General features: G+C 39.9%; 1 protein-coding gene across 6 annotated transcripts in view; it reads left to right on the forward strand.

The window, feature by feature from the left end:
* Positions 1 to 370: 370 nt before the first annotated feature.
* The window catches only part of LOC137252647 (SEC14 domain and spectrin repeat-containing protein 1-B), a 92,370-nt gene continuing 74,968 nt past the window's right edge, over positions 371 to 17,772 (forward strand). For all 6 annotated transcript variants that reach the window (XM_067788674.1, XM_067788680.1, XM_067788677.1 and 3 more), the window contains exon 1: positions 371 to 691. The gene's annotated coding sequence lies outside the window, so the exon portion shown is untranslated. The remainder of the gene's footprint in view (positions 692 to 17,772) is intronic.

Raw genomic sequence — 17,772 nt, forward strand, 5'->3', positions numbered from 1 at the left:
GTCGCATGACATCTGAACATACGTAAATACATATGCAAGTATGTATGTTTGTATTGTAACTACAGCACGTGCATTGTTTGTTATCTTCGGAATGCTAGCTGCAATGCCAACAACAAATCCATCTACATAAGTAGTATGAGTAACTAATAGTCAAGACAATAACAACTTGTATTATTGGCAACTAAGCAAGCAGCAATTTATGGGACAACAAAAAGCTTTCAGCAACAAATGTTCGATGGAATGCAACAACTTGATGTGCGATGGTTGCTTCAAACCTAAGCTGAAAACGGTTGGCTGTTTGATTGGTTTAAAATAGCGCTTGAAAAATGCTAAGCTGGCTGTTGGATCAGTCGTGCTTGAGACTCGCAACGGATTTCATGTGTTTTTGGTGTGTGGCGCGCGTTTGCTAAACTGCTGTTTAATAACATATTAGTTTTTTTTGTTGTTGATACAGTAAAAAAAATAAAACAACAACAAAAATAAACAGGCCATGCGGCAATGAATTAAATGCGACCGCAAAACTTGTTAGAATGTTAAATAGTGGATAAAATCAATAAACGAAATAAAGCTTAAAAACAATGCGTAGAAAAAATAGTCATGATTAAAAACAAATAATTTTTTGTCCCACAACTGGTTAACAAAATTTTGCTAACAAGCAATAATTTAGCTCTGTGTGCGTGATATATTTTAGGTAAAATGTTTTAAAGTTTTTATGATGAGTGAAAAGTTAAAACCATTTTGATCATTTGAGATAATTTTTAAAAATTTTTATGAAACGAATTATTTGATAAATTTAAATAAATTACTGAAACATATTGAAAACAAATCAAAATTTTGCAAAAAAAGTTCTACACTAAATTTCAGTTGAAAAAATTAAAATAATATCTAAGTGAAAAGTGAAAATCCATGAATATATAAGTTGAAACGTTTCATATTAGCAAACTGTGACACAGATTTAATACTTATGAAATGTTCTTGCTGAATTTAAACAAACATCGGTTACCACGTCGCCGCTTTCGTTTTAACAAGAGTTGGTCCAGGGCTTAAAACCTTCTGCCTGTGGCCGGATTTTTTAGTAAAATTTGAAGGCGTTGTTTCTGGTGGCTAGCAGCCCAAGCTTCTCGCACTCACGCCTTTATGTCTCTGCTTTTTTATTCCGTAAAGGCGTCTCGCTTCACTTTTAAACTCGCGGTAGCGTTCATAGTATTGTGCGTTGTGTTCGCTTTCAAGATAGCCCACAGGCAGCGTCCTTTTTTTCGGTTGCAACGAGGCTTGTTTTTCCGTGTTAGCCCGTAACCAATTTTTTTATCGGCGAAAGTGCAAAGTACTTGAGAGATATGATGCCACTGCTGTTGCAAGTTGTTACTACTTCAGCCTTTCGACGTTCTTTACTTCATGCTTTTAAATACGCAGAAGCTGGCGCGTAAAGCTGCAGACATTGGTGCTTTATCGGGAACCGTATCGGTAACCTTATAACAGCTGATTCGATCAACCTTATGGGAATCAATGCAATCGATTATTGGTGCCGCTAAGGTCGTAACCGTATCGTAGCCAACCAATTGGTTTTTGGTTTATCGTCGTAACGATAAACATGTTGATTACGTTAGGGATACGACTACAGCGACATACGGCACCAATGACTCCCGCTTAATTCGGCGGCAAAGGGATAGTTGTTGTTGTATTAATAATAAAGACACTGCGCTAAGGTTTTGGGGAGTGTTATCGGTGTTGATAGCCTTTTGATTGGTATTTAGGCCATACCACCCCCTAGTTCCTTGAGGAACTTGGGGTCGCCAGGCCTTACGAAGCATATTTGCCTACAACTCGAAGCCATACATTAACGTGGATAAGGTGATGTCCATCAGCCTGCTTAGCAACGATACCTGTTTAGATGCCTTCTCAGTCGCATGTAACTTCTAGCGGTATATGCCGCTCCTTTGTGCGTATCATAACTAGATTTGAGCTTTATGAGTGCTTCTTATGTTTCGGACTTTAAAGATTGCAGCAATTTCGGCAGCGGTACCTGGTTTTAGGAGTCATTCAAAAAGTTTTCTGTTGCCCACATATAACGGCCGGTAAGCTGATGTCGAATTTGGGTCCCTTGTCCTTTCCAATGAACACAAGCTGCTGCTTTTTCCATTTTTGGATGAACAATCCGTTCTTTAAAAATGCTTTATATATATCAATATTTTCCCTTATTTCGTGGGTGGGGTTTTTTTTACTATTTTATCCATTTCAGCTGTATCAAGCTTCGTTGTCGGCATCTTCGCCAAAATCTTTTGTATTACTTCTTTGTAACCCATGTCCTAAGGGTCCCTTCTGACATCTACTCGAAGATCCTCCTATTTCCGCTTCTTGTTGTTAGTAATAACGTCCTTCAAGTGCTTTTCCTCTTTCTTGTATGATTCTCCTTCAGTTTCGTCTTAGCACTGCTATTAATTCTGTCCACCAGTAAACGAATTTGTCCACTGTTTATATGTTATAGCATTAGCATAGGTTTGCTGCATGCCTGTTTGACACCGCTCTTCAGCAATTGATGAGGCGATTTTGTTCAGCGGGTATGTTTCGATGGCGGTAATTAGCGATTCGGTGTCTACCTTCCTGTGACCCAACTAGGAAAGTGGGCGAAGCCAGCGATGTCTTAAAGCAAGTTTCACTCCTGTATGACCCTAGATATGTTGTTTGACGCCATCGTGAACCAGAGTTTATGACTGTAAGCCCCAGCCTAGCCGTCATGTCTTGTACGCGTCTTCTTCTTGGGTTAGCAGTTGGCATTTCTCATTCAATAGTTCCCGAGTTGAAGTCGCCTCTGATTACAGCTTCGCCCATTTACCGGGCTGTGCCCTCGATGTCGTCAAGCTTTTGTTGAAACTTCAGTATGCTATCGCTGGGTGTCAGGTAGCAGTTGATTATTGCGGCGTTCTGGTATTAGGCACAGATGTTCCACCCCCTTTTCTGGTGGTTTTGTGCACTACCTGAGTATATTGCCGGGTTCTTCGCTTCGGATGATTATTGGAGAAGTCGCGATGACCGTGGACTAGACTGAGAAACGGCCCGAGAATCAAAATTAACAGCGAAAATCGAAATCGAATGGAGAATCGCTCTGGACACCAACTGCTATTTTGAACTGAGTAGACAGTTGAAAAGAATTGCCCTCCCTGAGTGGTGAGCTTAATGCCGATATAAATATTATGCAACGAATAAAGGCTTAAAAGCTTCGCCAGCTAGGTCATGTAATACGAATGGATGGAAAGGCTTCGGTTCAGAAATTCCACCTTTTGACACCCTGCACCGCACTTTACCTGTGCCGGAGTTTCGGAGTTTGAAGCAGAGCTGTACTGAACAGCTTTGCCAGCATCTCTTTAAAATTGTTGTTTTTCAATAATTCCTTTTTCTAACACACACTTAACCCAATTTTCATTGGTCATTAAATGATACACACACATACACACATACAGTTGTAGCTGCATACATATATATACAAGTTTATGAGTTTTTTTCTAAGCAAAATTGCCAATCAGAGATTTGCTACATCATACATAAATAATTTCAGGTAGAAAACATTCCGTTAGCAAAAAAAAAAAACAAAAAAAAAAAAAATAAAATATGCACGAACACCTTAATCATTTCGGCATGAAGTGTATTCATTGGAATTTTAAAATTTATTTCGTACATATGGACATCTTTTCTTAATGGGCAAATTCAAATGAAGAAAAAAAATTATTTGGAATTTTAGCCGAAAATTCCAAAATCATAAAACAGTATGAGATCATTTGTCAAGGCTTCACAGCTTCTCTTAGTTTAGTCATAAATTGTGGAAATAACGATTTCTGCAGTTGGCTAGAGACGTAATTTATACACAGTTTCGATCTAGGTAGCAGGACAGATATGATAAGTGGCTCATAGAGCATAATTTTTGTTAGTCGAGAGAACTTTACTTTTCGTCCAAATTGTTGGCAAGAACTCACATTGTTTTCGCTGTTTATGTTGGTTCCCAGATAGGCGAATTCCTTTATAGTCTCGACTTTTTATTCATTAAAAGTTACGCAATAGCCCAAGTGCGAATGTACCAATTCTTTCTTTGATGACAACAAGTACTTCGCCTAGTCCACGTTCACCGCAATATCCACCTTTTTCGACAATGATCTCAAGATCATTAGCATGCGTCGTTATAATATATTGTACATATACTCTTAGAATCATCTTCTCCAGATCCGGGTTATGGAAAACGCACGATGGGAAGTCGCCTGGTATGAACATGATTTTCCATGTTGCAGGCAGTTTAAATTCAGACATAGCAACATAAAAACAACTAATTTTCGCGCTGTTAAAGCCTACTTTGAAGTCGGCGAAAGTATGATGAGTGTCGATTATTATTTTATGAGCTTTCTTCAGGACTTGTCATATCATGAATATCTGGGCGGTAGCAGAGTCCATAGTATGTCTACCAGGTCTGAAGACGCACTTATTAGGTCCAATCCATTCGCCGGCTTTGGGCTTATACCTTATGTGCGATATTAAGCAGGCTGATTAAATTAGAACGGGACCGCGCTTAAAAATTAAAAGAAGCATCCATCTTTAGTATATCAGTATTTATAAACTAGTATCGGCAAACTGTCGATAGGAGCTGAATATTTACTTCCACAATGCGCTGTCCATACCCCGAAAGATAAGACGGCTGCTTTAAATATTTCCTAATATTTGTAGACGAATTCTGGGTTTAAAAAAATGGGGTCTTTAAATCTGTGCCTGAAGCCACGCTGGCTCAAAAAACAATTACTGGCATTTCTAAGAGCGGAAGCTTTACAGGCTCTCCTCTTTGTTCCTCGGCTGGACTTGTTCCAGGTAACTACAAAAGCTTGTTCCTAACGAAGTTTTTTTGGCATCATTTTTTTATTCATAAGAAGCTGGTCTGATCTTATTTATGTGGGGTGCGAATAAAACAAAGTTTTTTCCACCTTGCAGCCCAACGTTTCGCTAAGATTTTCTTAGCATCTTCTGGGACGAGAATTGAACATGGTGGATTCTTACATTAATAAATAAAAATAATTTTAAACAAAAAATACTTAAAAACAAACACTGTCCATCGTTAGCGGCACACTTGTTTCTTTGCTTTTGCTACACAATCGAATATGCTCAGAATTTTCGGCTTTTTAATCACAAAACTATTTTTGGGGCTGAACCTTGAACATATTCGACTTAAGTACTGCAACCTACCCTGCCAAAATTGTTGGATTACGTGTTCTATTTTCTTCATGTTGGAGTACTCTAACAATACTCCTTAGCAATGCGTTTGCGGACCACCATCAGCCGATCATTGCTCGTTTTTTAACGACCGTGATCACGACACGATGACGATCGAACAGAGTTGCCAAAAGTAAAATATTGCATACAAATAACTGATAATAAAATTTTACTATGGCAACTCTGATAAAATGCATCAGCGCACTATACATATTATATTAGTTTCTTTATTTACGCAAATGCTAAATAACATAAGAATATTCGTAGTAAAAAATATAAAAGTTGTATTGCCCCTCTTCATTCACTTTCATTTTAAATTAAATTCACTCCGACAATTCTTTCTGACACAATTCCTCTTTAGTACTTTGGCATATGATCCTCTGTGGGTGCTCCATGGAGTACTACAGTGAAATTACTTTGGAAAGTACTCTAACGTATATACTCTATATATACTCCTCTCCTAGGACATCGCAATGTTAATTGGAGCACATTTTTTGTATGAATACATATTAATTTTGGAACACTCCTATACTCCCAAAGGAGTATTCCTTACATTATTTATGGAGTACTCGCTTTTTTGAAAGGTACTGACTCGTACCAGTTAATTTAAAAAAATAATCGATAGTCCATCGACAGTCAATTCAAAACTATCGCAACAAATCGATATCATTGACTATCGTTACTTTGCCAACACTAGTGCCCAGAAGATTTGTATGTTTTATGAGTGTTAAACTCGCATCAGTAGAATGTGACATTCAACTAATTGAGCATACGCTCAATCTTTGTTTTTTCTTGTTGCTGTTATTTTTTCGTTCAACCATTTAATTTATTTAAGAGTAGGTAGTTGAAATATGACAAGTCTTGAAATGTGCAAAAAGAATATTTAACCTTCGGTAGACACACAAGGGTGTGAGTTACCCCACAAAATGTTTGCTGGGTTGTTGTTTGTTTATTTTTAACATTTGGAAATATACCGTTAGCTGTTTTTTAGCAACGCAGATTTTAAGGGCCCATTACTGATACTTAGCATAGACTTGACATGAATTGAGAACTGGCACTTACAGTTCTGTTAAATGAACATTGCATGTCACTGATTATTCAAAACTTAGCAACACTTAACTTGACTTAGAAGTCTGTTGAATTTTGATTTTCTATGTGAGTTCTAAGTGACGTTTACATTTTGCGATGCCATTTGTTTGTTTCCATTTCATTTTGACATTTTGTCATACAAATTGACATTTATTGATTATGATGCCAGATTGTATGCGCTAAGTGGAGTATAATCGTGGCTAAGTTGCCAAGTTTACGCCAAGTCAAGTCAAGTCAAGTCTATGCTAAGTATCAGTAATGGGCCCTTTACTCTTCGAATTCAGGCAGTTAGCCATAACTCAGGCGGGAGCCATAACTCGAGGAAAAATAAACGGAGCGTAATAAAATTGGGTATACAGATTTTCCCTATAGCAGGAAATATTTCTAGGAAAAATGGACGAGATCGGTTAAAGACCACGGCAACTTAGATATAAAACAATTTTAAAAGGGTCGTAGACTAGAATAATAAGCTATAACTTAGCAAAAAATTGTTTTGAATCAATGATATTTCACTTATCAAGTTTTATTGTAAGAGGAAATGGGGAGAAATTTCTTTTTAAACGGGCGGTGACACGTGTTTTGTAGAAAAGTAATTTATCTGAAATGAAATGTGCAATTGAAGCTCACGCTAAGTATATAATGTTCGGTTACTTAGACACCTTTACTTGTTGTATCTTTTTTTGGATATATAAAAATCAATTAAACCGAGGCTTTTTGGAATTTCAATTCAGCAATTAAATTGGTGAGCACCAAATTTAGGCAGATCTAAAAAAATGAGTGGGTGAAATTTCCCCCAGTGTGTAGTTAGCGTACTTTTTCCATAAGGTCAATTTTTATCTTTTTTCAATTCCATTTCTATAAGGAAAGACTTTATTTTAGATCAATAATGGCAATGTGGTCTAGAAGTCGTCCTCTAAACGAAACCGAGGCGGAACGTTTTTAAAAGAGCGGCCGTAGTCTACGTATATTAGACGAAGCCTGCGTATTCAAATACAGCAAATATTATCAGTGCAGGACAATTGCGCAACTCGTAACACAAGACTTCCAAAACCTGTTAGATGTGAGTTTTGGGACAAAAAAGAAAAAGAAAAAAACCGGAAGACGTCCAAGGCCTGTGCTAGCTGCCGCATACCTATGTATGAGGAACATAGAGCTATGATTTGCTACCAATGCGCGGAAGAAGATTGAATAAATTTTATAACTTGTTTGAGTGTTTAGCTAAGCTAATTAAACTTACCAATTTTTATGAATTCGCTTTCTTTCGTAGATTTACGTATTTATTTCTAAATTACATAGTTTTTTGAAGTCCAAGATAGTTTCCTGATATTGCTTTTTCCTTAGAAAGCAAAACCTATTTCTGATAGAAATTTTCTTTATGTCAATAAAAACCAAGTATGTTATTGCATTATTTGATGTCCTTGATTTAATTAAATTAAACAATTCAATTTAAATTCATTTTATCTAAATACTTACAAAAAAATGGAAATAAAAACTTTAACTCTGTTTGTGGAAACATATTAATGAATTGGGGTGAAACTTACCCCAGTATGTCGTTTACGTAAAAAAAAGCTGTGTCTACCGAAGGTTAAATATTGTGCCAGGCATGAATATCTCTCGTAATGAAATGTGCATTAAAGAGGTCTTCCGTGGGATGTAGAAGCAAATATGTGTGTATATTCGGATGTTTGGTGTCAACTCCGTTATATACGCTAATAGCCTAATATAACATTCTCATTGCGCCGCTAACTCAGCTTTATGGCGCATTTTGGAGTTTAACAGTACTGGTAAACTCTAAATTGGCCCCTAAGCTCGAGTTTATGGCGCAATGTGAATGTTATATTGGCCTTTAAAAATAATTACCATGAGCGTGTTCTCAAATGTCTTTTCATTTCAATTTAGCTGTTATAAACGATTTTTGGAAGTTATTATATAAAGTCCTTAAACTTTATTATCTTTAACGGCACTACGCGGAGGATATTTGTGTTTTTATGCAGGGAAAATTCCTTCAAATTTTCTGCAATCGGTTGGAGGCTGCATTTTATGCAATCTGTAACTGATCCTCTTCACAAAAAGGTATAAAATGCTATACCACCCTAGGTTGGCAGCGTAAGCCTGGCCTTAATCGATAAGTCAGGTATCTGCGAGACATTTTGGAGTGACAATGTAGCAAATTTGGTAGAGAAAGAAACAACTGCGTTGTTCTCCTCTGAAATAGCAATTAGTGCCTCGTAGGGCTTTCCTACTAAAGTATTGCAATAGATATGTAGAGCCATTGAACGCCCGATTCTATTGGTTGGTGTACTGCTTTGGTGACCGGCACTTACAAAGGCTATAATCTCAAACACTTACAAAAGTTCCAGAGAAATTCGGAGCTTTGCACCAGCGGCGCTCTTGTCTACACTCCGATGGAGGCACTCAACGCCATCCTCTATTTATCATCATTGTATTTTGAATGAAAGGAGTTATTGCAGCCCTGAGAATTAGAGATACCGGCAGTTGGAAGAATGAAGGATGTGTTCATCCTACGATTTTGAGCACCAATATCTGAGTAGGTACTCAATGCGTATTGTTCTTGCAAAAATTTCCCTACGAATTACACAGTGTGCATTTCCAAACGACAATAATGGGTAAATAAACAGGCAAATAGGCTGTTCAAGGTGGCATTAACATATGTTCCGAAGGCTCTAAGCTTGACCGGAAGGTGGGGGTGGTAGCTTTTCACCGGACCTGAGACTAAAGATCTCCTTTCGCCTTCCCGACCATTGTAGCGTATATCAGGAAGAAATGTACGCTGGTATAATTAATTTTTCAACTGTGCCTGAAGACGGGAAAAGGTTGATAATGTACTTGGACAACCAGACCGCGCTAAAGGCCATGGACTCATGTGTCGACAACGCAAAATCTCTCACTGAATGCCACAGATCTTTCAATGAGATGTCCACACCTCGGTATCAGCCTTACATGAGTACCCGGAGACAGGAATATTGAAGGAAACTATGGCCATTTTCAAATTCTGTGCGAGCACAAACAGCATAAGCAGGGCAAATATGGATCTTGGGTGGTTTGGCCTTTCTATGATAGAGCGTGCACTAGCAATATTTTTGGCCCTTAATAAGTCAGGGCTATTGTCCGTGGTAGGGGTTCTCACTCCTCAGTGGTTGATAAATACTCACACAGCAACATGCGTATTGAGGAGGACCAAAGTGTGTGGCATCGTCTGTGCCACTGCCCGCCACTAAGTAAAAGTAAGTTAGTTGCTCTCGGTCAATCAATCAATGACCTTGCGGTGGTATCCAACTTCGAAGTAAAGACCATAATTTACTTAGTTGATTTCAAGAGGTAGTAAGGGTTACTTACCGTTCAAGGCATTAAAATCGGCCCATTGGTGGTCCTCCTGGGGGCAATAGCCCTGACTTAAGGATTGAGATGGGATGCAATTTCTTGGCCCGGTCTTTTTAATCTAACCTAGCCTAAAGTCAACTTTCAGGGAACTACTAGGACTAGGTCTACCAAAAAACGGTTTGAACTGAAAGTGATTTAATAAAAAATTTAGAGTTTTGATTCATAGAATTTATGTTTCCGATCAGCTAAAATATTATAAATCTCGTCTTTCTCAATTAATACACTCGCCTGTTTGTGTTGATATCAGCTCATTTTCGTGATGTAGAATCGACCAAAAAATTGCATTAATTTTTTACCTTATATAATAATAAGTAAATTATTTGCTGCCATTGACCAAAATCAAACCGGAAATATTTTTAGATAATCATGATAAATGGTAGAGGGGAACTTTGCGGTGTCCGACTTTTTATTCTACGTCCGTTTATTTGTAGTTAGTTATTGTTGTATGCACAAATGTTCGCAGTAGAGAATATGTAAGTATAGTGTAGGTTAAATATCAAGAATTTAAAATTTGTTGTTGTTACGGGAGCCATACCGATATATCTTCACACTGGAGGCAGAAAAGTACTATAAGACAAGGGAAGAGAGGCGAACAGATATGCTGTTGCCACGTAGGCGTGAGAATAATCGGTTCGATGCTGGCAACAACAGTGGAACAACAATACCGTAGAAAAGAGGGCCAGGAACTAATTCCCGAACTGAACCCATGGTTGAAGCTATAGCACGGTGAGACTGACTTCTATCTGACAGTATTCTTAACTGGACACCGGTTACACCCGTAAATACTTTCACAGAATAAGGAATGTTGAAACCAGAAACTGCCTGTGCTGCGGTAATATAGATATAGGTGTATGCCACCCTTTCTCCGAATGCGAACACTTCACCCAGCAACGAATAGCATAATCTGCCGAACAAACAGCTGAGATACGGCCTGCAGATGTGGGAGAAATATAGTTCTCAGCAAACGAAATGATGTACGCCCAGCTTATTATCGTGAGAATAGACATTTGGCTCATTAAGCGCGGAACCATACCCGAAATAAAGCTAAATGCGGGCTCAGGTACGGGCAATTGCGCGGACTGTTAGAAGTTAGGTTTTAGTGGATAGCCCCTCAATGAAAGAAAGGAGTCCTACACTCGGAGAGTATAACACTGAGTCTTGGAATATTAGTGCATGCAGCATTTGTTTCTGCCACGAAACTAAAACAAAAAAAAAAAACAAAACCTAATTTCGGGTTTCGGTTGTTCATATAACGAATTGCTAAAAAAAAATATGATCGCCTTTGAATTAAATTCCTATATTTATTAAAGTAAATCCCACCGTGGAGTCATGGTAGCGTGCTCCGCCTACCACATCGAAGATCCTGGGCTCACGCCCCGGGCAAAGCAACATAAAAAAATTCAGAAATAAGTTTTTTCAGTTAGAAGAAAATTTGTCTAGGCGGGGTCGCCCCTCGGCAGTGTTTGGCAAGCACTCCTAGTGTATTTCTGCCATGAAAAGCTACTCAGTGAAAACTCATCTGCCTTGCGGATGTCTTTGGAAGTCGGCGCAAAACAAGTAGGTTCCGTCCGCCAATTTGTAGGAAAAAAAATTAAAGGAGCGCGAAGAGAAGCTCGGTCCAAATTCTCTCCGGGCGTTATCGCGCCTTACATTTATTTTTATTTTTAAAATTCTCAAAATCCTCTCCCCGACTCACCCTGTAGACATTAAATGAGTAACATAAATACCGTAACAAACAAATAATTAGACCATAACGACAAAGGTTTCCTTCTGAACTTCCTTTTCCTCTAAACTATTCAATATTTTAAAAGTATCTACATATGTATGTACATATTCGCCGTTCCACTACAAATGACCCTCACGTGTCCAGAGACAAAAAACAATTCGACGGTGCGTAGATAACCTAAAATATTTCAGTCTGGTGCGGTGGAAAGGAAAAAGTAGGATATTGTCAACCGTAACGAATTTAGAAAATATATATGTATGTATACAAATGCATAAACATACATACATTTGTACATACATACATATGTATGCAGCAAGTGAAATTCGTAATCTTAATCCAATACGGAAGCAGCTGATATGTATATGTAAGTATGCAGGTATGTACGCATGCGCAGACTCACGCTTTGGTAAACACACGATAGGCGGCCAATTACTCCACCAACTTGACATAAATATGAGAAGTGCGTATGCATCTGTATATAAATTGATCAGACTATTTAAACTGTGTCTAACTAGTTTCAAAGAACTAAGAATCTACCAACTAGACAGCGTGTTGTCCAAAGCCTCTTTCCCTATCACAGTAACAAAAGTCGGATCATCACAGCTGTACAGCGTCGCTCATCTACAATAAAAGTTAGTAAACTCTTACCTCTATAGGAGGCATCGGATGTGATACGTCTTCGTATCGAATCCAACGATCAGGCCGATCCGCAGAAGCTCAACACTGATCAGGAACGGCCACAGACCGTTACCGATGGAGCTGGCGCCATCCGTATTAGCAGATTTAGCTTACATAAGCTAGATTTCTCAGGTGCATCGCACTCCTGAATCGGAGTTTTTGTCGCAGATATCACTTCGCAGATACTGTCCGCCCCCTCCCGAGACCTCTCCGGAGAATAGAAGTCATCCCCCTGGCGTCGGCATGTTCGATACTTATAACCAACCGCTCGATGCTATAACATATAACACCTCCTGACTCTGAGAGAGGGCCCATGAAGTCTGTATTCAGCGCTTGAAGACGGCGACCACGGATTTTCTTCCCACTCGAAACCCTCCAAATCTGAATCGAAAGGTTGTGGTTGCAGTAATGTAACACCTACAGGATTGCATCCGGTCACGACAGTTCGGCAGTCATTGAAATCAGAGGCGTTGGGCGGAAAAGGAGATTTTCCCACTTCACTGCTTCGAGCCTTGCTCTCACAAATCTCGTCCACCAAATAGGCCAAAACATACAAAAATATTATTGAATTTTCACCAACGTAGACTAAAAGCCTAATTCATCAAACCCGCAAACATCGGAAGCCAGTGACCATCGAATCCCCTAGCGGTGGTAATATAAGCCAGAGAGATAGCATTAACCTTTTGGTTACATTATTTCCTGGAAAGGCTCCATCCTCCCTGCTCTTATCTACTACATAGGGGGTGATGAAGTAAAGCCACTGCAGTCCGGACCTTGTTATGGGACGAACATAGGTATACCGGGAACCAGACTTGTCCCCCGCCATTCGGCACATAGTGGTGATCAGTGTTGTTGCTGTGATTGTAGTGATAAGGACACTCCCAGAAGGCCTTGGGGAGTGTTATCGATGTTGATGATCCTTTGCCGGATGCAGATCCGGTACGTTCCTGTATCAATCTCGGCCATCTAGGGAACGATTTGTTATGACCACATGTGACCTTCAAGGCCATACCGGCCTTTCACGCCCTAGATTCATGAGGAGTTCGGTGTCGCCAGAGCCTCGGCTGTTAATGAAACAGGATTCGCCACGGATAGGTGAGGTTGGGGTTTGGAGTAGCTATATATTGCGCTATACAACCCATTGAATCTATTTGATATTTTAGTCCCCTCTTAGGACAGGCATACCTACCGCGGGTATATTCTAACCGCCTAAACTGCTGGGGCTGTCCCGAAAGTTATCGGCAAACTCCAGCGATAGGGCGAGCTTCTTAAGATCATAAAGCCATATCGACCGCAGAAGAGCTCCAGGCCTTTTGTAGCAGAGTGCAGATCACAAGAAGGCTTCCTCTTTGAAGTCGCCCACGCGGCAAAGAGCGACACACCATAGCCGTCCGATATGTCCTGTTTCCCAAAGCCCTTGGCTTTGCCATACCTATTCTTTTCGCCTTTTTACCATATATGCTGTTATATCTATCTTCCAAATATTTCCACTCAGGGTCGCTATCCCGGTACCTGATAAGTAGTTGCCCTTTAATGATCCCGCGGATGTCTGTCCTAATAAAAGCGACCACGTAAGACATGCACGCAGAGCCGGACCTGACGCAAAATAGGGAGAAATCTCATGTCCCTCTATTCGACAATTCACCAACTTCCTAATCCAATTTGTGTACCGTATAGCAGATTACCTATACACCACCTTGAAGCATTCTGTCTTCGTAACCATTGAAGAGTTAGATTGCTATCTTTCCTGTGATCAGTCTTTCATATGATAAGCCAGATCCTCATATGACGGTATTTCCAACTTGAATATTAAAGATGATAGTGGGTGTCGAGAAATCCGTGTTTGCGTCTGAGCAGCGTTCCTATTTATGAAGTGAACTCCATCCTACAAAAACCCCATAAACTGACTAGTTGGACTTGGGATTTATACTCGTTTTGAGTTAGTTTATATCTATTTTTTTTAGCTGCAGGGTACATTCGTAGGTATGTATGAAGGTGCGTTAACGTTTGCACTGGTATGTGGGGACGTTGCAACCTAAAACCGCTATCCGTCAACTCGTTTACCTTCTATTTGTCCATTAAACTGACAAGCTGAGCGCACACAGTTGGACAATGTCAGGCGTGTGGCTAGCGGAGCAAACCGGTGTGTGTGTGAATGTGGAAGATTATGAAGAAGAAAAAAGTTATAATGAAATGCTACCGATAATGAAAAAAAAGACTGCTCAGTAAGCCATTCTACAAATTCCCCTTCTTCGCTATTTCTCTGCTAAGCGTGCAAAAACGTCAAGTGAGTTTCGCGGTTTTTATACCATGTTGACAATTATTACATGGTCTTCATGGTTTGATCATATTGGCCAAGTTGTTTTGTTTTTAAGCTTTTGTAGTGGCCATGCTCTTGGATGGCAATTTACTAAGTTGCAATTGCAACGGCAGCTCATTTGCTGTTACTCGCTTTACATAGTTTATCTATATATGTATGCATATGTATATAGTTATGGCCATATGAGTGTGTAACAAGCTTGGCACATTCCACTTTACCTTAAACCACTTTGCCAACTGAATTTCTCTCTTATCATTTACGGTTTTAGCTACCTGCAATTAATCACAGTCAAACAATTTGCTGGCTCACTTGTTAAGCGCAATTAGTTAGCAATATCATAAAAATTATAAAGACATAGTAAGGATATCCTCAAGTCATCTAAGTAATCCTTTTAGTCGTTATGTATTGGATCTAACCCGAAACAAAGGGATTACCTCTGCTGCATCTGCTATAGTGAAGTACTTTTAAGTATCTTATGTAACAGGTGGTGTCACAGTAGTGGGACTACTCACAAATCGTCATACGAGACCTATAACGGGAATCAAAGGAAACTTGCAGTTCCAACAGGGGTGGACAATAGGGAGATTGGTGTTAGAGGCGTAGGTTCCACATTAAAATTGAAAATATGGTTGGTGTCTGTGTAGACACATCGCACGCAGGACATATATAACGTAAGTCAGGATTGGTTTTGGACAAGTAAGAGTTTAAGCTATTACAGTATTAACGATAAAAACACTCCCCGAAGGGTTTGGGAAGTGTTGTCGATATTGATGGTCCTTTGCCGGATATAGATCCGGTACGTTTCGGTAACAAAGCACCATTAAGATACTAGCCCGACCATCTCGGGAACTATTAATATGACCACATTAAACCTTCTAGGCCATCTCACCCTCCAACCCCTATTTCCATGAGGAACTTGGGGTCGCCAGAGCCTCGACTGCTAAATATGTGTATGATACAGTCATATTTGTAACAGGATTCCCTCTGCGTAGGTGAGGTCGACAATTGGGTTGGGGAAGTTTTGAAGCTATAAAGTTTTGTATTGCGCATATCAACTCCTTGAATCCCGGGTGACTCGTGTCTCTCTTGGTAGTGTGCTTTCCTCTTCTGCAAGAGTAGGATAGTTGTATACTGATAACAGGGATCATCGGGCGCATCCTGGCGTTCTGTGTGGATTTTGCATAGGGCCTTCGTATGCTTTTCTGAATCAAACGTCTGAGTTAACAAGTGCCGGATCTCATCATAGTGCTTATAGAGATGATCCCATAACCCTCTTTGGCTGGATTAAACAGTTATTCGCTAGGCTGTCCAGGTCTGTGACGACTAAGCATAAACTTTCTGTTCAGTATTTCCTTATGGTCCTTAATATTGAGTTCTTTAGCCCCACTATGTAGATGATGTTCAGCGGTCAAAAGAAGACATCTCGTGGCAGTTCTTAGTGCAGCATTTTGGCATGCCTGCAGCCTTTTCAACTTCTATTCTTTTCACTTCTGTTTATGTCTAGAGGCGTAACAGGGTTCGCGCCCAGCACCATTACCGTCATTACAAAGTCAAGCTTCCAGGAGCACGGTCACAATGCATGGTATCTGTGCTAGCCAACAAACCACATCTACCATTTTATATTATTGCTTCACATAACAACAACATACCCAGAATTGCTTCGATGGCCAAGCGCAGTGGAGAGTGGTAGCTCAGTAGTAATTTGTGAACTAAAAAAATAACCTAAATAATTAACTTAATGAATATGAGCTGTACAAAATTTGCATCTCCGCGATCCAAGACATAACACTAATTGACAGGTCAGAACTTCAAACTTGAGCCGGGTATACTGCACAACGACAAGACCGCGAGATAAGTATTGAATTCAGCCTCAAAGTCAGGTCATCGTTGTGTAGTACGACGATGTGGATCTCGAAACTATAAACGTACAAACTCTGTCTATATAAAACGTTTCTATCTCTCCTCTCTTCACTTTGTCACTCCTTTATTATCTCCCAAGATTATTTCTACTTTCGCACTTCCGCCCTATCCTTCATTTTATCTCATTCATTCATCTCTTTATCTGCCTAATTCTCCTTCTATTTCCTTCCGTCTGAGTCTCGCTTTCTTCGATCGCTCACTTTTCCAAACTCCATCCACGTCAGACTCCTATTTATTTTCCGCGACTCACTCTCCATCATTTCCACTTAGTCACCTCAGAAAGCAAACCTGCACCAACTTTTATAGTAATGGCTGTGTTGACTCTCAGGTAGTTATTATAAGCTCGTCAGCTACCTTTCCCTGTTCGTCTCTCGGCCGAACAGAGAAAATCATATTCGCATGATCATCGATTTTATTTAGGTCTACTTTATTTCTCTGGGAGAATTTCCTAGTGCAGACAGCGGCATCAGTGAGAAAATATGATCGTTTACGCCAAAACAACTTTGAGGATGAGACTACCGACTTGAAACTCCTCTGATGGTTTGGTTATGTTATCGTGAACCTTGATATTCCTATCAAACAAATGCTGTAGATGTTATAAAACCTATCAATAAGGAAAAGGCTACAATACGCCCGTACGAAGTTGGTAGTAAGGATTAAGATATTTAACTAAGATCTTACACCTCTCTGTTTTCATTATTTGAGCAGATCGCTTGCCATCCTTCCTTCCGACCAAAAATATCTCGCTACCCTGCAAGAAGTGGTGTCCGCCAACCGTTTGAGTAAGCTTACCCGAGGCCCATGCTTGTCTATCGGTGTAGATGTTAAACTCTGTAACCGCTGTAACACTGGTAATCATCCTATCCACCGCATCCATAATTGAAGTGTTCTCCGCTTCGAAGGCGTTGCAGTGATCAGGAAACTCAAATTTGCGACTTACTTCGAGCTTCTGACAGAAAACACCTCCTCCAATCTTCCCGTTCAACTACGATCAAGCCGTGCACCAGTTAAACAGGCCAATGCCCCATGGCAATCTAGGAGATGACTGTTCTGAAGCTTGCACAGGCGGCAGTTGTTGGCACACAATATTCTGCCTTGTCTCGCATGAAGTTATAGTTGGTAAGAATGGTCCATAGCTCATAACCCTTGCAGTCTGATCAGTGACCTAGCCGTATCAGCGATATAACATGAAAGAGATTAGTAGCACAGAAACCACCCACCAAGCAGGACCGTCGGTCGCTTTGATGCATATGGCTTGTTTGAGTAATTGAGCGGCGGTCACGCACTCCTGACAGTTCGCTAGCAACTGATGCTTCCGACTTTCTCGTATAGGCCAGAACAATACCCTCTCAAAGTAAAGTAGTCTGAAAATAACTGTAATTCCTTCAGATGG

The sequence above is a fragment of the Eurosta solidaginis genome, chromosome 5 (genome assembly GCF_040869045.1).
Source record: "Eurosta solidaginis isolate ZX-2024a chromosome 5, ASM4086904v1, whole genome shotgun sequence".
Classification (NCBI taxonomy): Eukaryota; Metazoa; Arthropoda; class Insecta; order Diptera; family Tephritidae; genus Eurosta; species Eurosta solidaginis.